Source organism: Carassius carassius, unplaced genomic scaffold (assembly GCF_963082965.1).
Source record: "Carassius carassius unplaced genomic scaffold, fCarCar2.1 SCAFFOLD_66, whole genome shotgun sequence".
NCBI lineage: Eukaryota > Metazoa > Chordata > Actinopteri > Cypriniformes > Cyprinidae > Carassius > Carassius carassius.
The window spans coordinates 76,651-101,344 of NW_026775001.1; the positions used below are offsets into that span (position 1 = coordinate 76,651).

Genomic DNA, 24,694 nt, shown 5'->3' on the forward strand with positions numbered 1-24,694 from the left:
GTTGGCCCTGGACTCCTCAATGAGCTGATCTGCAAAAAGAAAGCACAAGAGAAGGACCAGGTGAGTCAGGTCGATAACATAGAGGTAAACACTAACAAACATTATTATTATTATTATTATTATTATTATTAAATTAAATTAAATTAAATTAAATTAAATTAAATTATAATTTATATATATATATATATATATATATATATATATATATATATATATATATATATATATATATATATATATATATATATATATATATTTATATATACATACATAATATGTGTGTGTATATGTATAATTATATTACTATAATTTTCTAGTCTAATAAACTACAAATGGTACTATTTCCTTGGTCACTTATCAGTCTATTTCTCATTTCTCTTGTAGTCTAACAAACTATAAATGGGGCTATTTCCTTGGTTCACTTACCAGTCTATTTCTAATTCAACTTCTAGTCTAATGAACAACAAATGAGATTATTTCCTTGGTTCACTTACCAGTCTATTTCTCAGGTAACTTCTAGTCTAATAATCTACAAATAGGAGATTTATTAATGAAAGTTATTGTATGGTGTTATCAAAGTGACAAGTGTCATACTCACTTAGGGCTGGCACGTGGTCCGGAAAGGGGTATGGTGCATCGGAGGAGTGGGCCTTCTTTGAAGGCCCGGCGACCTCCTCCTCGGGTCCTGTGGCTGGCTCTGCCTCAGGCCTGGTGGCTGGCTCTTCATCTAGTCTGTCAACCTGCGACTCTGAGCACTCCTCTTCCCCAGGGCTGTTGAGGGCCGATAGCAGACTATGTGTTGCCCGTGCAACCTGCCTAGAGGGGGTGGGATTTGACCGCTTCCTCAGCTGCCGGTACCGCCGTGAGAAGCTCTCCCAGAAGCAATGGATAGGAGAAGCTTGCGCTTAGCTGATTATAGCCACGAAAGCACAAGGGACAGTCGTCCAAAGCCATATCTACTTTTGTTAAAACACTAAAGGATGAATAGCAAAAGGATGAATGCAAGGGACACTGCCCAAGCATTGGTTACTTATATAACTTTTTAGGTCCCATTTGTAGTCTGTTAATACAACTTTGAGTCTAATACATTAGAGAGCACAATTTGCAGTCTATTTCTCATTACACTTCTAGTTTAATAAACTACAAATTTGACTATTCCTTTGATTCACTCACCAGTCTATTTTTCATTCTTTTTCTAGTCTAATAAACTACAAATGGGACTATTCCCTTGGATCACTTACCAGTCTATTTCTCATTCAACTTCTAGTCTGATAAACTACAAATAGTACTATTTCCTTGGTCACCTACCAGTCTATTTCTCATTCATTTTCTAGTCTGATAAACTACAAATATGACTATTTCCTTGATTCAGTTACCAGTCTATTTTTCATACCACCTCTAGTCTAAGAAACTACAAATGGAACTATTTTCTTGGTCACTTACCAGTCTATTTCTCATTCCACTTTTAGTCTAATAAACTGTAAATTACCTTGGTCCCTTACCAGTCTATTTCCCATTCATTTTCCCCTCACACCTACTCATCCATGCCGGCCAGGGTGCACCCTCCCCGGCTAGAGAAGGCAGCTTAAGGGGGGTGGAAGTCGGAAGAAAATTTTTTTTATGAGGCCTAGAGAAAACACTTGTACTGTACTCAGGGCACTCAGGGAATCCATTTTTGTAAGTTTTATCCCATTATACTGTAGAAATATGCATAGAAAAAAGTCAGACCAGGGGGCCGTCTATCCGACGACACTAGCCCCATGTCCCTATGACCCCGGGGGTCAAAATGGCCAAAACGGGGCCAAACTGCACAAAACTCGGGACGGATTAAGACCTCCAGAAGGCCTACCGAACACCGCTGTCCCCCCATCCATAACACCCCGGGGGGCGAATTTATGGCCCCCCACATTTTTGATAGTCAAATGGAAGGAAGAGACCTAGCAACTTGAAACTCGGTGACTTGATAGCCCTCAAAGGGCCCTGTCTGAAGCCACCTCCCCCAAGTCGATAGACCCCCGGGAGCCAGAGATATGGACCCGCAAATGCAAAAAGTCCCAAAATTTGACCGGCCATAACTCACTCGAAAAGAGGAGAAACAACACCAAAATCTGGTCAAAATTAGACCTTTGAGAGCTCTATCCGACGACACTAGCCCCATGTCCCTATGACCCCGGGGGTCCGAGTTACGGCCTCCCAAAATGTGGAATTTGAACCATTATAACTCAGGAACTGGACCACCCAGGAACTCGAGGGTGGTCGCATACGGTAGGCCCCTCGACCCTCTAGGGATCCCCCGAATTTGAGCCCCGGGTTCCACCGCTTCGCGGAGATATTAGCAAAAAAATAGTACCATCCACCCCCCTCGTACCTACTCATCCATGCCGGCCAGGGTGCACACTTCCCGGCTAGAGAAGGCAGCTCGAGGGGGGTGGAAGTCGGAAGAAAATTTTTTTATGAGGCCTAGAGAAAACAGTTGTACTGTACTCAGGGCACTCAGAGGAATCCATTTTTGTAAGTTTTATCCGATAATACTGTAGAATTTGCATGAAAATGAGCGTTGAATTTTGGCACACATATGCACCACATGTGGTGCGTATCTCACTTTTCATTATATAGCAACTGTATTTGCAACAAGGAATGAGATCTGCCATGCTGTGGTGTATTGCGAACTTTTTTCCTGATGCGCCCTCCTGGGGTCTTGGACTCTTCCATGAACGATGCACCCACCTGAGGTCTTTCACAGACGAGGTGATGCACCGAATCAGGTGTGTTTGGTTAAAGAGAGTCATCTAAAACCGGCGTTGGGAAGCCCCGGCCCATGAGCTTGGCAGTTTCCAGGCCAGTAACGGAAGGCACCCATCCTTCCTTTCCTGGAGGGGGGCTAACCGTTGGTGTGGACGGTAGAGACGCAAATCATACCTCTGGCTGACCGCCTGGGCCTTCATACTTACCTGGCAGGGGAGACACCATGATCAAGAAGGCGGTTCACCCAGGGCGAGGCTTGCCCATTGCACTCCGGCCATGCTGACCCCTGCGAATTCCCCAAATGCGGGAATCTCGACTGCATAATTTATGGTAGTGGGGGACTGCGTTCGCGCTCTCCCCTGAAATTCTTGGTGAAACAAAGCAGAAGAGGTTTTTTCCAGGTTTTTTTTTTTTTTTTGCGTTTCAGAATGGGGAGTTCTGTCACATGCGAGGTATGTGTTGTGCGCCTGTGAAACAAAGTCAGTTACACTCTTGAAAAATCGGACCCTGGTGGGTGGTTCAGTTCGAATATAGCACAGACCTTACTTTGAAAGTCGATTGGACTGACTGCAGCCTAGCTGTAGCTGTCTCCATGTTGTTTGGTTGTCCTTTTTCAATTGGTATTAATTTTGTTGTCGCTTACAGCGCCACCGAGTGGCCTGTCGCAGCGCCCTTTTTCACCTTGCTTCTGACTGAGCCCCTGCACAGGTGTGCCGATTTGGGTGAAGGGATCTCATTCCTTCCTGGAGTTATAGCCATTCGAGCCATCTCGGACACGCCACGTTAGCACGTTTTGAGGTCCCCTCGCCAAGGTGAATGGAAATTTCCACTTTTTTGGGATGATTATTGGCAGGCAGACTCCAGAGAAGCTTTCTGTGCTGCTTTGGGTGGGACTGGGCCAAATACCTGGCGCTAGGTTGCAAAAGAAGGTTTTCGACAAAATCCCAAATACCCGAAAATTTTGTCAGAGCGACGAGCCAATCTGAGACCTGCGTCTGGTTCGGCTCGAGCCAAGGATTCCCATTACATAAGGCACGTGGCTCTGCGACGAACCGTTTGGGAGTTACGAGCGATGCCGTACTTTCCGTCACTGCAGTGCCAGCGTCAGGCCAAGCGTGACGAGTCCCGGTGACGTTGCAGACAGGGGAGGGTACTACCATCCCCCAGCGTTTTTAGGTCCCCCAGACTTACCAAAGCCGAGATGGGCATCGCCGTGTCCGGCTTCCTGCCCGCTGCGTCTTAGCGGCATCGCTTCTCGGCCTTTTGGCTAAGATCACGTACCTTGTCAGACGGTTTAGACTGCGATCGCCTCTTGGAGGTTTCCTGACTCGAGATCTTTTTATATCTTGAGTCACACAACTTCGAGAGGTACATTGAACTCTGCTGCTTCGGGCTCCAACACGTTTTAAGGTAAGGTCTTTTAATTATTTATTTGGTTATTTATTATTGTATTTATTGTTGTTTTAAGTTTCTAGGCTGTTGGTGCCTCCATCATGTCGGCTGCCCGTGCCGGCGTGCGGAGGCACCACAGCGTGCGCTTTTGTTTTAAAGAGGTGAATGGCAAGCTCCTAGGGATGTCACGTCTTGACTTCTCCAGAAAGTCCTTTTTTTTTTGGAGCGTCCATTCAGGTATAAGTTTGAGGGCTCGTGTACGTGGGTTAAGGGGACCTGCGCGCTGACCCCAAAAAATTTTTGACGGACGCGGCGTCGATGTCTGCCGGCCCACGGGAGACCCCTGACCGGCGCAGGAGGATCAGGACCCCCGAGGGGCCCCGCGGAAGCCCACCCAAATTTGAGGCCCCTACATGCCATTCAGCACTTCTCCACAGGGTGGCGCACGGAGCAGTACACCTCAGGTTTAAAACAGTGGCATTTACCCGAATGGGGGGTGTACGATTTTTTTGCCCACGAAACCTATATTTGTCCATTTGACCTTTAAAGTTACAGAATGACCACGGAACCGATGCGGACCCCCATCGGACCCCCATCCCGGGTCCCACGAACCCATTATTTGTCCATTTGACCATTATATTCACACAATGACTGCGGATCATCTGCAGACCCCTTGCGGACCCCCACCCTGGGTCCCACGAACCCCGTATTTGTCCACTTGACCATTATATTCACACAATGACTGCGGATCATCTGCGGACCACTTGCGGACCCCCACCCTGGGTCCCACGAACCCACTATTTGTCCATTTGACCATTATGTTCACACAATGACTGCGGATCATCAGCGGACCACTTGCGGACCCCCACCCTGGGTCCCACGAACCCACTATTTGTCCATTTGACCATTATATTCACGGAATGACCACGGATCACATTCGGAACATTTGCGGACATATCCAAAATTGTGGTGAATGTTAACCAAAATGTCACAGATTTTGCCAAGCTGTAACTCCGCCAAAACGGGGCCAAACTGCACCAAACTCGGGTCAGAGTAAGACCTCCAGAAGGCCTACCGAACACCGATGCCCCCCCATCCATAACACCCCGGGGGGGCGGAGTTATTGCCCCACACATTTTTGATAGTCAAATGGAAGGAAGAGACCTAGCAACTTGAAACTCGGTGACTTGATAGCCCTCAAAGGGCCCTCTCTGAAGCCACCTCCCCGAAGTCGATAGACCCCCGGGGGCCAGAGATACGGGCCCGCAAATGCAATAACTCACCCAAAAAGAGAGGAAAAAACACCAAACTCAGGTCAAAATTAGACCTTTGGGAGCTCTATCCGACTACACCAGCCCCATGTTCCTATGACCCCGGGGATCCGAGTTACGGCCCCACAAAATGTGGAATTTGAACCGTTATAACTCAGGAACCGGACCACCCAGGAACTCGAGGGTGGTCGCATACGGTAGGTAATTTCAGCCCCGGGGTCCACCGCTTCGTGGAGATATTAGCAAGAGAATAGTACCATCCACCCCCCTCGCACCTACTCATCCATGCCGGCCAGGGTGCACCCTCCCCGGCTAGAGAAGGCAGCTCGAGGGGGGTGGAAGTCGGAAGAAAATTTTTTTTATGAGGCCTAGAGAAAACAGTTGTACTGTACTCAGGGCACTCAAAGGAATCCATTTTGGAATCCATCCAAGTTTTATCCCATAATACTGTAGAAATATGCATAGAAAAAATGTTGGATTTTGGTTCATTTGCACCACAAATGTTGCAAGTCTTGCAGTATATTAAATAGCAATATTTTTTATTGTCAGTCTATTTCTCAAATCACTTCTAGTCTAATGAACTACACATGGGGCTATTTCATTTGTCACTTAACAGTTACTTTATTTGAAATCTTCCTAATTCCAATTTATCCATAATGTATTGTAAAATACGTTTTATAAAACAAGAGTGCACACTTTGCAGTCTATTTCTCATTCCACTTTTAGTCCAAACAACTTCAAATGGGACTATTTCCTTGGTCACTGACCAGTCTATTTCTCATTCCACTCATAGTCTAATGAACTACATATGGCACTATTTCATGGATCACTTGCCAGTCTATTTCTCATTAATTTTCTAGTCTAATAAACTACATAAGGCACTATTTCCTTGATCACTTGCCAGTCTATTTCTCATTCAAAACTTTTAGTCTAATAAACTACAAAAAGTACTATATCCTTGGTCACTTACCAGTCTATTTCTCATTCCTTTTCTAGTCTAATAAACAATACATTTCACTATTTCAGTCTATTTCTCATTCAACTTCTAGTCTAATAATCAGTTTAACTGGTGATGATGATCGGCCTGAATAAATTTGAAATAGAAGTGTATTAATGTGAAAACATATGGCACTATTTCATGGATCACTTGCCAGTCTATTTCTCATTCATTTTTATAGTCTAATAAACTACATATGGCACTATTTCCTTGATCACTTGCCAGTTTATTTCTTATTCAAACTTTTAGTCTAATAAGCTACAAAAAGTACTATTTCCTTGGTCACTTACCAGACTATTTCTCATTCCTTTTCTAGTCTAATAAACAATACATTTCACTATTTCAGTCTATTTCTCATTCAACTTCTAGTCTAATAATCAGTTTAACTGGTGATGATGATCGGCCTGAATAAATTTGAAATAGAAGTGTATTAATGTGAAAACATATGGCACTATTTCATGGATCACTTGCCAGTCTATTTCTCAGTAATTTTATAGTCTAATAAACTACATATGGCACTATTTGCTTGATCCCTTGCCAGTCTATTTCTTATTCAAAACTTTTAGTCTAATAAACTACAAAAAGTACTATTTCCTTGGTCACTTACCAGTCTATTTCTCATTCCTTTTCTAGTCTAATAAACAATACATTTCACTATTTCAGTCTATTTCTCATTCAACTTCTAGTCTAATAATCAGTTTAACTGGTGATGATGATCGGCCTGAATAAGTTTGAAATAGAAGTGTATTAATGTGAAAACATATGGCACTATTTCATGGATCACTTGCCAGTCTATTTCTCATTCATTTTTATAGTCTAATAAACTACATATGGCACTATTTCCTTGATCACTTGCCAGTTTATTTCTTATGCAAACTTTTAGTCTAATAAGCTACAAAAAGTACTATTTCCTTGGTCACTTACCAGACTATTTCTCATTCCTTTTCTAGTCTAATAAACAATACATTTCACTATTTCAGTCTATTTCTCATTCAACTTCTAGTCTAATAATCAGTTTAACTGGTGATGATGATCGGCCTGAATAAATTTGAAATAGAAGTGTATTAATGTGAAAACATATGGCACTATTTCATGGATCACTTGCCAGTCTATTTCTCAGTAATTTTATAGTCTAATAAACTACATATGGCACTATTTGCCTGATCCCTTGCCAGTCTATTTCTTATTCAAAACTTTTAGTCTAATAAACTACAAAAAGTACTATTTCCTTGGTCACTTACCAGTCAATTTCTCATTCCTTTTCTAGTCTAATAAACAATACATTTCACTATTTCAGTCTATTTCTCATTCAACTTCTAGTCTAATAATCAGTTTAACTGGTTATGATGATCGGCCTGAATACATTTGAAAAAGAAGTGTATTTATGTGAAAACATCCTAATTTCAAGTTATTCAAAATATAGTAAAATATGTTTTTATTAAACATTTTATGTATAGAAATACTATATATTTATTATGTATTTATTACATATACCTTTTTATTTACACACACAATATATAAATATGTTTAAATTATTTTTATTACATGTAATATATATGTGTGTGTGTGTGTGTGTGTGTGTGTGTGTGTGTGTGTGTGTGTGTGTGTGTGTGTGAGTGTGTGAGTGTGTGTAAAGTAATGACACCTTAATTCAATTTCAAATATTTATTGAACTTTTTGTTTTGCAGACATTGTAAAGTCAAAATCAAAAATGCCTCAAAGTTCTGTACAAAAAAACACAATATATAAAAAGTATAATAGGAAACATGCATTATATAAGAAAAATAAAATAAATAAATAAACATGTTCAGAAAGATTCAGAGCAAACTGACATTAACCTTAACTATAACTATTTACAAAAAAAAGAAAAAAGAAAAAAGAAAAATGGAACAGGCTATCAAAACAAATAAAAAGATAACCTTACTTTTTTATCGTAGAAATAAAAGCAGTAGAACAATTATCATAAAAAATATCAAAACAAACAATTTAAATAGCTACATAAATTATTTACGGGATTTTTTTTTCAATTTCTCCAGTCTCTTTTTTTACTTGCTGCACCAGCTTTTTAGACGCTATTTCCTGTGGTGATTTAAGTGGGGAGTTCTTCACCATCAGTCTGCGTCTGAGGACCATCTTCGTTAATGTGCTTCTTTCCTTATAGAAATAATAAGAAAGGCAAAGTGTTAGTGAACATGTCTACTTGTCACAAACAGTTAAACCAATCCATGGGAAATTGTACTTACTGAAGCAGATTTCCCAGACTTCTGGCCTTCTTCGGCATCGGGAGGGCTGTCGGAGAGCGTTGGGCTGGTGGATGAGGACTTTTCCTCAGCTGGCATCTTGTGGGGTTTTGTCGTCTTTCTTCTCTTGGCACCTTGCTGCCTTGGACTATCAGCTTCCTCACCCACCACAGCTGTATCAAAGAGGCGACGGTGTTCTGCTGCCTGCTTTGCATTAAGGTTGAGGGCATAAAACCTGTCAGCTGTGGTGGTGTCGTGGCACATGAACTGTGCCACTTTGTGCCTATCTTCCGGGCAGTGAGTGTTCTTTGCCTTTTTGGAGAGAGAACAGCATAGGCAAAGAGTTAGAAAAAAAACACACCTGAAACTCATAAAGCCGGGACAAGTACAGGAATGCTTACATGGGTGGCGATGGCAGTCCTCACATCAGTAAATGTGGGTGTGCCTGGTAACCCCATGCTCGCCCACGCATCCTGAAAATACTTGTTCAAGTTTTTGCAGGAGCTGGCCTTTGAGGTAAAGAAGAAGTAGTTTGCAACTCGTCCCCCTACCAAGTTGGACCGGAGTGAAAGGAATTCCTCAAGCCACCCATACTCCTCCTGGTCCAGGGCCAGCTGGGCTGCACCAAAGGCCTGGTTGGTCTTGTGGGCTGATATCTTTAGAAACAGTGTGAAGTGGCATAAGCTGAGTTTTATTTTAAAGAAAACCATGTGGACAACGAAAGACAGAGAGAAAGAGAACCACTCACATTAATGACAAAGTGGCCTTCTGTAGCTGTCGCACGGGCATCCTCCACCTCTTTAATTGTTAAATTTTGGAACACCCCTCCGTGGTGACCATAAATGCTGGCCCAGTAAGTGGTGAGGTGTCCATAAAAAGACCATTGGTCCTTTTTCTCAGGACTAGTCTTCAGACGATCTTCACAGAAAAAAAGAGAAGCATAAAGGATCACATTGATCGCCAAATAATGAGAGGAGAAAGGATTCAAAAACTTACCCAGAATCTCAGAAATAATTTTTTTGGCAGAGTCCCGGCAAGCTCGCAGTGTGGCTTTAGGGATCAGGCGGGCCTCCTTGGCTTGTTTCACAGCCAGCTCGTGGACTGCCACGCTGCTCTTTACTGGGCGGGTCAAGTTCTGGATTTCCCTCCTAATCCCAATGAAAGCCACACGGGAGAGCCGGCATGTGGGCGGCGGGGTCTCATTAAGATATTTGAGGAACTGTGCCACATTTTTTAGGTAATGGTGCAGAGTTGGCTCTGCAATGTTGCATTTCCTTAAAAAAGACAGCCAGGACCGGACCTTTGCCCTGTTGTCCAAAAACATCAAGCTGGCCAGATTGGTCTGGCCAGCTGACATATATGAAATAAAATTTTTTATTCTAAAAATCTTTGAGGACACATTATTTATTAATTTCGGAGTGGGGTTGATGCCCTCCCAGTGGGCCCTGGACACCTCAATGAGCTGATCTGCAAAAAGAAAGCACAAGAGAAGGACCAGGTGAGTCAGGTCGATAACATAGAGGTAAACACTAACAAACATTATTATTATTATTATTATATTAAATTAAATTAAATTAAATATATAATAAACTATATTATACATATATATATATTTATATATATATATATATATATATATATATATATACATACATAATATGTGTGTGTATATGTATAATTATATTACTATAATTTTCTAGTCTAATAAACTACAAATGGTACTATTTCCTTCGTCACTTATCAGTCTATTTCTCATTTCTCTTGTAGTCTAACAAACTATAAATGGTGCTATTTCCTTGGTTCACTTACCAGTCTATTTCTAATTCAACTTCTAGTCTAATCAACAACAAATGAGATTATTTCCTTGGTTCACTTACCAGTCTATTTCTCAGGTAACTTCTAGTCTAATAATCTACAAATAGGAGATTTATTAATGAAAGTTATTGTATGGTGTTATCAAAGTGACAAGTGTCATACTCACTTAGGGCTGGCACGTGGTCCGGAAAGGGGTATGGTGCATCGGAGGAGTGGGCCTTCTTTGAAGGCCCGGCGACCTCCTCCTCGGGTCCTGTGGCTGGCTCTGCCTCAGGCCTGGTGGCTGGCTCTTCATCTAGTCTGTCAACCTGCGACTCTGAGCACTCCTCCTCCCCAGGGCTGTTGAGGGCCGATAGCAGACTATGTGTTGCCCGTGCAACCTGCCTAGAGGGGGTGGGATTTGACCGCTTCCTCAGCTGCCGGTACCGCCGTGAGAAGCTCTCCCAGAAGCAATGGATAGGAGAAGCTTGCGCTCCTTCACATTCCGCACCTTGTGAAAGACACGAAGGTGTTGGCTTAGCTGATTATAGCCACGAAAGCACAAGGGACAGTCGTCCAAAGCCATATCTACTTTTGTTAAAACACTAAAGGATGAATAGCAAAAGGATGAATGCAAGGGACACTGCCCAAGCATTGGTTACTTATATAACTTTTTAGGTCCCATTTGTAGTCTGTTAATACAACTTTGAGTCTAATACATTAGAGAGCACAATTTGCAGTCTATTTCTCATTACACTTCTAGTTTAATAAACTACAAATTTGACTATTCCTTTGATTCACTCACCAGTCTATTTTCCATTCTTTTTCTAGTCTAATAAACTACAAATGGGACTATTCCCTTGGATCACTTACCAGTCTATTTCTCATTCAACTTCTAGTCTAATAAACTACAAATAGTACTATTTCCTTGGTCACCTACCAGTCTATTTCTCATTCATTTTCTAGTCTGATAAACTACAAATATGACTATTTCCTTGATTCAGTTACCAGTCTATTTTTCATACCACCTCTAGTCTAAGAAACTACAAATGGAACTATTTTCTTGGTCACTTACCAGTCTATTTGTCATTCCACTTTTAGTCTAATAAACTGTAAATTACCTTGGTCCCTTACCAGTCTATTTCCCATTCATTTTCTAGTCTAATGACTAATGACATCCACCCCCCTCGCACCTACTCATCCATGCCGGCCAGGGTGCACCCTCCCCGGCTAGAGAAGGCAGCTTGAGGGGGGTGGAAGTCGGAAGAAAATTTTTTTATGAGGCCTAGAGAAAACACTTGTACTGCACTCAGGGCACTCAGGGAATCCATTTTAGTAAGTTTTATCCCATTATACTGTAGAAATATGCATAGAAAAACGTCAGACCAGGGGGCCGTCTATCCGACGACACTAGCCCCATGTCCCTATGACCCCGGAGGTCAAAACGGCCAAAACGGGGCCAAACTGCACCAAACTCAGGACGGAGTAAGACCTCCAGAAGGCCTACCGAACACCGCTGTCCCCCCATCCATAACACCCCGGGGGGCGAATTTATGGCCCCCCACATTTTTGATAGTCAAATGGAAGGAAGAGACCTAGCGACTTGAAACTCGGTGACTTGATAGCCCTCAAAGGGCCCTCTCTGAAGCCACCTCCCACAAGTCGATAGACCCCGGGGGCCAGAGATACGGGCCCGCAAATGCAAAAAGTCCCAAAATTTGACCGGCCATAACTCACCCAAAGAGAGGGGAAAAAACACCAAACTCTGGTCAAAATTAGACCTTTGGGAGCTCTATCCGACGACACTAGCCCCATGTCCCTATGACCCCGGGGGTCCGAGTTACGGCCCCCCAAAATGTGGAATTTGAACCGTTATAACTCAGGAACTGGACCACCCAGGAACTCGAGGATGGTCGCATACGGTAGGCCCCTCGACCCCTAGGGATCCCCCGAATTTAGCAAAAAAATAGTACCGTCCACCCCCCTCGTACCTACTCATCCATGCCGGCCAGGGTGCACGCTCCCTGGCTAGAAAAGGCAGCTCGAGGGGGGTGGAAGTCGGAAGAAATTTTTTTATGAGGCCTAGAGAAAACAGTTGTACTGTACTCGGGGCACTCAGAGGAATCCATTTTTGTAAGTTTTATCCCATAATACTGTAGAATTTGCATAAAAATGAGCGTTGAATTTTGGCACACATGTGCACCACATGTGGTGCGTATCTCACTTTTCATTAAATAGCAACTGTATTTGCAACAAGGAATGAGATCTGCCATGCAGTGGTGTATTGCGAACTTTTTTCCTGATGCGCCCTCCTGGGGTCTTGGACTCTTCCACGAATGATGCACCCACCTGAGGTCTTTCACAGACGAGGTGATGCACCGAATCAGGTTTGTTTGGTTAAAGAGAGTCATCTAAAACCGGCGTTGGGAAGCCACGGCCCATGAGCTTGGCAGTTTCCAGGCCAGTAACGGAAGGCACCCATCCTTCCTTTCCTGGAGGGGGGCTAACCGTTGGTGTGGACGGTAGAGACGCAAATCATACCTCTGGCTGACCGCCTGGGCCTTCATACTTACCTGGCAGGGGAGACACCATGATCAAGAAGGCGGTTCACCCAGGGCGAGGCTTGCCCATTGCACTCCGGCCATGCTGACCCCTGCGAATTCCCCAAATGCGGGAATCTCGACTGCATAATTTATGGTAGTGGGGGACTGCGTTCGCGCTCTCCCCTGAAATTGTTGGTGAAACAAAGCAGAAGAGGTTTTTTTTGCGTTTTGCGTTTTTTTTTGCGTTTCAGAATGGGGAGTTCTGTCACATGCGAGGTATGTGTTGTGCGCCTGTGAAACAAAGTCAGTTACGCTCTTGAAAAATCGGACCCTGGTGGGTGGTTCAGTTCGAATATAGCACAGACCTTACTTTGAAAGTCGATTGGACTGACTGCAGCCTAGCTGTAGCTGTCTCCATGTTGTTTGGTTGTCCTTTTTCAATTGGTATTAATTTTGTTGTCGCTTACAGCGCCACCGAGTGGCCTGTCGCAGCGCCCTTTTTCACCTGGCCTCTGACTGAGCCCCTGCACAGGTGTGCCGATTTGGGTGAAGGGATCTCATTCCTTCCTGGAGTTATAGCCATTCGAGCCATCTCGGACACGCCACCTTAGCACGTTTTGAGGTCCCCTCGCCAAGGTGAATGGAAATTTCCACTTTTTTGGGATGATTATTGACAGGCAGACTCCAAAGAAGCTTTCTGTGCTGCTTTGGGTGGGACTGGGCCAAATACCTGGCGGCGCTAGGTTGCAAAAGAAGGTTTTCGACAAAATCCCAAATCCCCGAAATTCCATCAGAGCGACGAGCCAATCTGAGACCTGCGTCTGGTTCGGCTCGAGCCAAGGATTCCCATGACATAAGGCACGTGGCTCTGCGACGAACCATTTGGGAATTACGAGCGATGCAGTACTTTCCGTCGCTGCAGTGCCAGCGTCAGGCCGAGCGTGACGAGGCCCGGTGACGTTGCAGACAGGGGAGGGTACTACCATCCCCCAGCGTTTTTAGGTCCCCCAGACTTACCAAAGCCGAGATGGGCATCGCCGTGTCCGGCTTCCTCCCCGCTGCGTCTTAGCGGCATCGCTTCACGGCCTTTTGGCTAAGATCACATATCTTGTCGGACGGTTGAGACTGCGATCGCCTCTTGGAGGTTTCCTGACTAGAGATCTCTTTATATCTTGAGTCACACAACTTCGAGAGGTACATTGAACTCTGCTGCTTCGGGCTAAAACAAGTTTTAAGGTAAGGTATTTTAATTATTTATTTGGTTATTTATTATTGTATTTATTGTTGTTTTAAGTTTTTAGAATGTTGGTGCCTCCACCATGTCGGCTGCCCCTGCCGGCGTGCGGAGGCACCACAGCGTGCGTTTTTTATTCAGGCAGGTTGAGGGGAAGCTCCTTGGAATGTCCCGTATAGCTGATCCAAAAGACCTTAGCTTTTAGATCTGACGACCTGAATTGTTTGATGACTCTGCCCTTGAACAAAGGATTTGATGTCAGTTTTAAAACCGCTTCCCTGCTTAATGACTTTTGGCAAAGGTTTGATTCAGTTAAAGCCCAGTTCTCCATGTTCACTGTCGAGAAACTTTCTGATAACACACTTAAAACTGTGATTGTAAGGATGTTCAATGAAACAGTGACTGGAGATGATATTTATGTTTGGTTGGGTAGATTTTGCACTGTTCGAGGCCAGCCTGTCAAAGTGTTAGATGAAGATGGCATTTGGACATGCTCCTGGCGAATTCCCATTAAACAATGGGAAGACGCTGGGGGCTACCAGGGCCTGAAACATCTGCCTTCCATGATTGTGCTCGGAGAGAGCAGAGGCTACATACCAAACTCTGCAGGAAGGGTTGCAGGTTTGGTCATCTCGCTGAAGCATGCCAAGAGTTAGTATGTGGGAAGTGTAGAGAAATTGGTCACAGTTTGATTATTGTACCAATTTCAGACGGTGCAATCTTTGTGGAGAAACAAACCACCTCTACAGAGACTGCCCTAAAAGTTTTGCCAACGAGCTCAAAATGGCCGCCCCACATGGGCAACAAACGAATGAACAAAGGAAAGAGGAGGCGGTCCCTGAGGTTTTGGCGGGAATTTCAAATTCCCAGCCGGCCTCAGGGATTGGGCAGGAAGGAGGAAGTGGGACGGCCACAGGGGCGGAGGCAACGGAACAGGAAATGGTCATGGAAGGAGAGGAAAGTGAGGAAAAAACCAATTCCTCACTAGTAACAGTTTCGGATGGGGTGCAGGAATCTACCGGGAGTGAGACAGAGTGTTCACTCCCTAACGCTCAGGTGCAAAAAAGACCCGCGGGGTCTCCTCTGATTGTAACGGAGGAGAAAAAATCTAGGGCAGCATATAAGCTTGATAGTATCGATTCGGTAGATCTGGAGCGCATGTGGCCCCTAGAGTCCCCTAATGAGGTATCTTTTTGCACATTAAGCTAACAGCATCGTCGCCAAAAGAGCCACAAGAGGTTTCCTCTGTGGCCTCTGAAGTGACAGGCATTTGCCCTCCTGATCCCAGCTCGTCTGAGGAAAAGGAAAGGCAAATGCAACAAGATATAACATGATTTTAATCGTATCTTTGTAGGCTTTTTACTGTCTTCTGTTTTAAATGTCTTATACCTTTTTAACCCTACTGCTCATGGCCCTCACCATCTCTACTATCAATGTAAGAAGTGTGAGGTCCACCATTAGAGCACAGAGTATTTTGTCCCTTTTAAAATCTTTTAAGTCAGATTTGTTTTTATTACAAGAGTGTTCTCTGCCCTTTTTAACTAGGTACAAGAAAATGGAGGAGCTATGGTCCGCAGGAGCCTCCATATGGAGCGGATCAAATTTTAACAAAAATGACGGAGTTGCGGTTTTAATTAATAATCCTAACATCTTGGTGAAGGGCAGCACTGTGGTGAGGCAATGCCGGGCACTTTTAGTAAATCTGACCTTTTTAGACAGGGATTTTAATGTTCTTAATGTATATGGTTTTACGGAAAAGAATGAAAGATATGAGCTTTTAGAAGACTTGCAACCCCACATGCTAGGTAGGGCCCCCCTAATGGTAGCAGGGGATTTTAATTGTGTTTTATCCAAAACAGACAGGAAAAGGGTAGGGGAGGATTTTAGAGTGGACAAAACGTCGGTGTTATTGCAGGGTTTAGTCAGAGATTTTAATTTAGTCGACTTTTAAAATTTTGCATCAAAGAGAGGAGGGCTTCACCTGGTTCAGTGGTGATAGTACCAAAGCCTCTCGAATCGACTACGTTTTTACAAGGGACTGCCCGCCGACCGATGCTACATTAACCCCCCTCTTTTTCTCTGATCACATAATGCTGTCTTGCACCCTTTCACTGCCCATGGGTGTGACGGTAGGGGGAGGGCTGTGGAAGCTGAACTGTTCCCTGTTGGAAGACAAGGATATAGTTTTAGAATATAGGGAACAGTTCAGCCAATGGCAGACCCTCCAAGACTTTTACGATACACGTGCACAGTGGTGGGAGATGGTAAAGGACCGGACAAGACAGTTTTTTAGAAAGATAGGGAAAGAAAAGAAGAGTAGGGAAAAGAAACGCATGTTGGGGTTGCAGAAAAGACTACAAAGGTATTTTAATCTTTTAAATAATGGTTTTGATTTTATCGACGAAATTCAGGAAGTAAAAAAAGAAATGTCAGTTTTAGCCAATATAAAAAGTAAAGGGGTCCTTTTAAGAAGTAAAGAGAGAGAAATAGAAAAAGGCGAAAAGTGTACCAGATATTTTTTTAAGAAAATAATAACAAGGGGTGGGGGATTAACCAGGGTTAAAACAGGGGATAGGGAGGTTAACACAACAAAAGAGATTTTAGAGGATGTGGAAAAATTTTATGGGGCATTATATAGTTTTAAAAAGGTACACTTTGACACTGCAAAAGAAGTTTTAAATTTTATTGAGGAAAGGGTTGACTGTCAAAATGAGATTTTAACCCAAGATTTTAACATCTTAGAAATCCAAAAAGCACTTGGAGGTTTTAAGAAGGGGAAGTCCCCAGGAGTGGATGGACTTCCCCTAGAGTTTTGTCTAACATTTTGGGACATTTTAGGACAAGAGCTTTTGACAGTTTTTAAAGAGTTTGAGACCCTCGACATACTTCCAGACAGTTTTAGAATAGGGATAGTTTCTTTACTTCACAAAAAAGGTGACCGGACTGACTTAAAAAACTGGAGACCCATAACACTTTTAAATTTTGATTATAAACTTTTTAGCAAAATTTTAGCAACACGCATGTCAACGGCTTTAGAGGACGTGATTCACCCGGATCAAGCTTGTTCTGTGCCCGGAAGAAAGATAACAGACAGCCTAGTACTGATCAGAGACGCCATCTGTTATGCGAGAGACAGAAATATTCGGCTAGTAGTCCTAAATTTAGACTTTGAAAAAGCATTTGACCGAGTCTCGCACCAGTACCTTTTTCAGGTACTGCAAAAAATGGGTTTTCCAACAAAGAGGTTTGTAGCCAGGGTGGGACTGCTGTACAAGGGACTAGTCAGCAAATTCCTTGTAAACGGGCATCTTTCCAAAACTGTGAACATACACAGTGGTGTCCATCAGGGATGTCCTTTATCTCCTATCCTGTATGTGGCTTGTATCGAGCCACTGGCACAGATCTTGAGAAAGGATAAATGGGTCAAAGGACTGGACGTTCCTGGGACGGGTGGACTGACAGCGACTTGTGCCTTATACATGGGCGATGTTACTCTTTTAACCACGGACATTTTATCTATACGAAGATCACTGGACTTGACTGACTGGTACGGTCGGGCCTCGGGCGCCAAACTCAAGTCTGAAACAAGTCTGAGGCCCAGCTCTTCGGGCCGTGGGGGGACGTGGACACAGGAGGACTTTAAAATTTTAGGTGTTAAATTTGATAAAGAGGGTGGAGGACGGGAAAACTGGACTGACTTGCTAGGGAAAGTTAGGAAAAGACTAGGGTTTTGGGAACTAAGACAGTTGACGATTGAAGGTAAAATTTTTATTTTTAAATATGTGATTTTACCTCTGATTTTACTTGTCTGTTCTGTTTTTAGCCCCCCTCGGTGGTTCCTGGTGAAACTGGAGAGGGCGGTGTTTTACTTCCTGTGGGGGTCCAAGTGGGAGTGCCTGAAGAGGGAGACAGTCAAGAAAAGGCCAGAGAACGTTGGAAAAGGCCTCCCAGACCCCCACCTGTTTTTAGGCAGCCGCTTCACCGCCTTGCACATCAGTTATGCCATGACCCCATCCAAAGAAAACAAGACGGCTGCAATGGCGCTATTTTGGATGGGGTCTTACCTAAGAACTTTGAAAATTTTACCAGTAGATTTGAAAACCCCAGTGTCTTTTAACTTGCCTAAAGACTACAGTTTTATAAAAAAGTTTTTAAAGAAATACCTTTTAGAGAGTGAAGATGTCACCATTTAACTAAACACAAGTCTCTCATTTCTGTTGTGCAGGACCGGAAACCGGTGAGTCCAGTTCCGGGCCTCACACTAAGTGAGGCCAAACAAGTTTGGCGGAATGCGGCTCACCCTGCTCTCCAGAACAGGCACAAGGACTTATCGTGGATGGTGGCTCATGAGATCCTCCCTGTCAGGGCGGTTATGCACTCCAGAGGCATGGCCAAAAACCCCATCTGCCCTCGGTCCGGCTGCAATTCCCCGGAGACCGCCCACCACCTGCTCTGGGACTGCAGCACTGCGCGGGACCTGTGGGCCAAGACCGGCTCCCCGTGTATTTCCCGTGCCTACCAGCAGGTGGGGCCCAGTTCGGGTACCAGCTCGCCATCCTTGGCGTGGGCCGGGGCTTGAAGGACTTGACGGCACAGAAATTTACCTCGCTCTGGCTCACCCTCAACGTCATCAAGGATGCCATCTGGGCCACCAGAAACCTGCTGGTGGGGAAGCGCGTTACGGTAACCCTCCATGCATGCGAGCTAAAGGTAACATCAAGGCTGCAGGGGTACCGGACGACGATATTCGGACGGGGGGGCCGGGGTCGCACAGAGAGGGTCCCGGCAGGCACCGACCCTGGCTGCCCGTAGATGCACCCTAACCATTCTGGCTACGGGAACAGCGGGCCAGCGGGCCGGAGGAGAGGGGATCTCCGCTGAGCCCGTAAAGTAGCATCTCATGTCCTTGTTCTGGAGAGTGGGGTGAAGACCGACTTGATGAGGACTCACCCCCGGTCTTGCACAACAGATGGTTTTTTTTATTGGTTTTTATCCAATAAATTGGTTTTTATGGTGTTTTATCAATGAAATTGGTTTTATTAACATGCATATGAGGCTTGTTTGCTTTTTTAAATTTGTATTTTACTTTTGAAACCGATCGCACCTTTTAAACACACCTCAAATATGGACTTTTAAAAACAAGCAAAACACTGTGGTTTTAATCAAATGTTTTTTAACAATGATTGTTTCTTTCATTTTACCATGTGTATTTATTATATATAATATGGCTTGTTTTAATGTGTGCTTGAAAAGAAAAATGTGTGTGAAAGTAAAAATGCAAATGGAAAAAATGTAACTGTTGACAATAAAACTTTTTCGAAAGAAAAAAAATCAGTTCTTATCAGTTTAATATCTGATACGTCCCCCATCCGGGGACTACATATTAAATGGATTTTTAGATCATGGAGCTGGAGCCGGGGCTTGCTCCGTCCACTCCAAGCATCGGCCTGGTATTGCAGTGTCTCCAGGAACGGTGTGCTTTCCCTTTTTGGGGATTGCCGTTTATTGTGTCGAATAGCAGAACAAGGAATGAGATCTGCCATGCTGTGGTGTATTGCAAACTTTTTTCCTGATGCGCCCTCCTGGGGTCTTGGACTCTTCCACGAACGATGCACCCACCTGAGGTCTTTCACAGACGAGGTGATGCATCGAATCAGGTGTGTTTGGTTAAAGAGAGTCATCTAAAACCGGCGTTGGGAAGCACCGGCCCATGAGCTTGGCAGTTTCCAGGCCAGTAACGGAAGGCACCCGTCCTTCCTTTCCTGGAGGGGGGCTAACCATTGGTGTGGACGGTAGAGACGCAAATCATACCTCTGGCTGATCGCCTGGGCCTTCATACTTACCTGGCAAGGGATACACCATGATCAAGAAGGCGGTTCACCCAGGGCGAGGCTTGGCCATTGCACTCCGGCCATGCTGACCCCTGCGAATTCCCCAAATGCGGGAATCTCGACTGCATAATTTATGGTAGTGGGGGACTGCGTTCGCGCTCTCCCCTGAAATTGTTGGTGAAACAAAGCAGAAGAGGTTTTTTCCAGGTTTTTTTTTTTTTTTGCATTTCAGAATGGGGAGTTCTACCACATGCGAGGTATGTGTTGTGCGCCTGTGAAACAACGCTTTCACCGATTTTTACGCTCTTGAAAAATCGGACCCTGGTGGGTGGTTCAGTTCGAATATAGCACAGACCTTACTTTGAAAGTCCATTGGACTGACTGCAGCCTAGCTGTAGCTGTCTCCATGTTGTTTGGTTGTCCTTTTTCAATTGGTATTAATTTTGTTGTCGCTTACAGCGCCACCGAGTGGCCTGTCGCAGCGCCCTTTTTCACCTTGCTTCTGACTGAGCCCCTGCACAGGTGTGCCGATTTGGGTGAAGGGATCTCATTCCTTTCTGGAGTTATAGCCATTCGAGCCATCTCGGACACGCCACGTTAGCACGTTTTGAGGTCCCCTCGCCAAGGTGAATGGAAATTTCCACTTTTTTGGGATGATTATTGACAGGCAGACTCCAGAGAAGCTTTCTGTGCTGCTTTGGGTGGGACTGGGCCAAATACCTGGCGCTAGGTTGCAAAAGAAGGTTTTCGACAAAATCCCAAATACCCGAAAATTTTGTCAGAGCGACGAGCCAATCTGAGACCTGCGTCTGGTTCGGCTCGAGCCAAGGATTCCCATTACATAAGGCACGTGGCTCTGCGACGAACCGTTTGGGAGTTACGAGCGATGCCGTACTTTCCGTCGCTGCAGTGCCAGCGTCAGGCCGAGCGTGACGAGTCCCGGTGACGTTGCAGACAGGGGAGGGTACTACCATCCCCCAGCATTTTTAGGTCCCCCAGACTTACCAAAGCCGAGATGGGCATCGCCGTGTCCGGCTTCCTGCCCGCTGCGTCTTAGCGGCATCGCTTCTCGGCCTTTTGGCTAAGATCACGTACCTTGTCAGACGGTTTAGACTGCGATCGCCTCTTGGAGGTTTCCTGACTCGAGATCTTTTTATATCTTGAGTCACACAACTTCGAGAGGTACATTGAACTCTGCTGCTTCGGGCTCCAACACGTTTTAAGGTAAGGTCTTTTAATTATTTATTTGGTTATTTATTATTGTATTTATTGTTGTTTTAAGTTTCTAGGCTGTTGGTGCCTCCATCATGTCGGCTGCCCGTGCCGGCGTGCGGAGGCACCACAGCGTGCGCTTTTGTTTTAAAGAGTTGAATGGCAAGCTCCTAGGGATGTCACGTCTTGACTTCTCCAGAAAGTCCTTTTTTTTGGAGCGTCCATTCAGGTATAAGTTTGAGGGCTCGTGTACGTGGGTTAAGGGGACCTGCGCGCTGACCCCAAAAATTTTTTGACGGACGCGGCGTCGATGTCTGCCGGACCGCGCCGGCCCACGGGAGACCCCTGACCGGCGCAGGAGGATCTGGACCCCCGAGGGGCCCCGCGGAAGCCCACCCAGATTTGAGGCCCCTACATGCCATTCAGCACTTCTCCACAGGGTGGCGCACGGAGCAGTACACCTCAGGTTTAAAACAGTGGCATTTACCCGAATGGGGGGTGTACGATTTTTTTGCCCACGAAACCTATATTTGTCCATTTGACCTTTAAAGTTACAGAATGACCACGGAACCGATGCGGACCCCCGTCGGACCCCCAACCCGGGTCCCACGAACCCATTATTTGTCCATTTGACCATTATATTCACACAATGACTGCGGATCATCTGCAGACCCCTTGCGGACCCCCACCCTGGGTCCCACGAACCCCGTATATGTCCATTTGACCATTATATTCACACAATGACTGCGGATCATCTGCGGACCACTTGCGGACCCCCACCCTGGGTCCCACGAACCCACTATTTGTCCATTTGACCATTATGTTCACACAATGACTGCGGATCATCTGCGGACCACTTGCGGACCCCCACCCTGGGTCCCACGAACCCACTATTTGTCCATTTGACCATTATATTCACGGAATGACCACGGATCACATCCGGAACATTTGCGGACATATCCAAAATTGTGGTGAATGTTAACCAAAATGTCACAGACTTTGCCAAGCTGTAACTCCGCCAAAACGGAGCCAAACTGCACCAAACTCGGGTCAGAGTAAGAACTCCAGAAGGCCTACCGAACACTGCTGCCCCCCCATCCATAACACCCCGGGGGCGGAGTTATGGCTCCCCACATTTTTGATAGTCAAATGGAAGGAAGAGTTCTAGTGACTTGAAACTTGGTGACTTGATAGCCCTCGAAGGGCCCTCTCTGAAGCCACCTCCCCCAAGTCGATAGACCCCCGGGGGCCAGAGATATGGACCCGCAAATGCAAAAAGTCCCAAAATTTGACCGGCCATAACTCACTCGGAAAGAAGGGAAACAACACCAAACTCTGGTCAAAATTAGACCTTTGGGAGCTCTATCCGACGACACCAGCCCCATGTTCCTATGACCCCGGGCGTCCGAGTTACGGCCCCCCAAAATGTGGGATTTGAACCGTTATAACTCAGGAACCGGACCACCCAGGAACTCGAGGGTGGTCGCATACGGTAGGTAATTTCAGCCCCGGGGTCCACCGCTTCGCGGAGATATTAGCAAGAAAATAGTACCATCCACCCCCCTCGCACCTACTCATCCATGCCGGCCAGGGTGCACCCTCCCCGGCTAGAGAAGGCAGCTCGAGGGGGGTGGAAGTCGGAAGAAAAAATTTTTTATGAGGCCTAGAGAAAACAGTTGTACTGTACTCAGGGCACTCAGAGGAATCCATTTTTGTAAGTTTTATCCCATAATACTGTAGAAATATGCATAGAAAAAACTGTTGGATTTTGGTTAATTTGCACCACAAATGTTGCAAGTCTTGCAGTATATTAAATAGCAATATTTTTTATTGTCAGTCTATTTCTCAAATCACTTCTAGTCTAATGAACTACACATGGGGCTATTTCATTTGTCACTTAACAGTTACTTTATTTGAAATCTTCCTAATTCCAATTTATCCATAATGTATTGTAAAATACGTTTTATAAAACAAGAGTGCACACTTTGCAGTCTATTTCTCATTCCACTTTTAGTCCAAACAACTTCAAATGGGACTATTTCCTTGGTCACTGACCAGTCAATTTCTCATTCCACTCATAGTCTAATGAACTACCTATGGCACTATTTCATGGATCACTTGCCAGTCTATTTCTCATTAATTTTCTAGTCTAATAAACTACATATGGCACTATTTCCTTGATCACTTGCCAGTCTATTTCTCATTCAAAACTTTTAGTCTAATAAACTACAAAAAGTACTATTTCCTTGGTCACTTACCAGTCTATTTCTCATTCCTTTTCTAGTCTAATAAACAATACATTTCACTATTTCAGTCTATTTCTCATTCAACTTCTAGTCTAATAATCAGTTTAACTGGTGATGATGATCGGCCTGAATAAGTTTGAAATAGAAGTGTATTAATGTGAAAACATATGGCACTATTTCATGGATCACTTGCCAGTCTATTTCTTATTCAAAACTTTTAGTCTAATAAACTACAAAAAGTACTATTTGCTTGGTCACTTACCAGTCTATTTCTCATTCCTTTTCTAGTCTAATAAACAATACATTTCACTATATCAGTCTATTTCTCATTCAACTTCTAGTCTAATAATCAGTTTAACTGGTTATGATGATCGGCCTGAATACATTTGAAATAGAAGTGTATTAATGTGAAAACATATGGCACTATTTCATGGATCACTTGCCAGTCTATTTCTCATTCATTTCATAGTCTAATAAACTACATATGGCACTATTTCCTTGATCACTTGCCAGTGTATTTCTTATTCAAACTTTTAGTCTAATAAGCTACAAAAAGTACTATGTCCTTGGTCACTTACCAGACTATTTCTCATTCCTTTTCTAGTCTAATAAACAATACATTTCACTATTTCAGTCTATTTCTCATTCAACTTCTAGTCTAATAATCAGTTTACCTGGTTATGATGATCGGCCTGAATACATTTGAAATAGAAGTGTATTAATGTGAAAACATATGGCACTATTTCATGGATCACTTGCCAGTCTATTTCTCATTCATTTCATAGTCTAATAAACTACATATGGCACTATTTCCTTGATCACTTGCCAGTCTATTTCTTATTCAAAACTTTTAGTCTAATAAACTACAAAAAGTACTGTTTCCTTGGTCACTTACCAGTCTATTTCTCATTCCTTTTCTAGTCTAATAAACAATACATTTCACTATTTCAGTCTATTTCTCATTCAACTTCTAGTTTAATAATCAGTTTAACTGGTGATGATGATCGGCCTGAATAAATTTGAAATAGAAGTGTATTAATGTGAAAACATATGGCACTATTTCATGGATCACTTGCCAGTCTATTTCTCATTAATTTTATAGTCTAATAAACTACATATGGCACTATTTCCTTGATCCCTTGCCAGTCTATTTCTTATTCAAAACTTTTAGTCTAATAAACTACAAAAA

The 24,694-nt window shown here is 44.1% G+C and overlaps 3 non-coding genes and 1 pseudogene across 3 annotated transcripts; all 4 read left to right on the forward strand.

Moving 5' to 3' along the window:
- The first annotated feature begins 2,943 nt into the window (after positions 1-2,943).
- LOC132134118 (U1 spliceosomal RNA) lies at positions 2,944-3,107 on the forward strand. The gene has a single exon (XR_009429382.1). It is a non-coding gene; the product is annotated as a U1 spliceosomal RNA (small nuclear RNA).
- A 9,897-nt stretch (positions 3,108-13,004) lies between these two features.
- On the forward strand, positions 13,005-13,168 carry LOC132134129 (U1 spliceosomal RNA). Its single transcript, XR_009429393.1, has one exon. It is a non-coding gene; the product is annotated as a U1 spliceosomal RNA (small nuclear RNA).
- A 6,355-nt stretch (positions 13,169-19,523) lies between these two features.
- Positions 19,524-19,700, forward strand: LOC132134084 (U2 spliceosomal RNA; annotated as a pseudogene).
- A 351-nt stretch (positions 19,701-20,051) lies between these two features.
- On the forward strand, positions 20,052-20,215 carry LOC132134128 (U1 spliceosomal RNA). Its single transcript, XR_009429392.1, has one exon. It is a non-coding gene; the product is annotated as a U1 spliceosomal RNA (small nuclear RNA).
- The last annotated feature ends 4,479 nt before the right edge of the window (positions 20,216-24,694 follow it).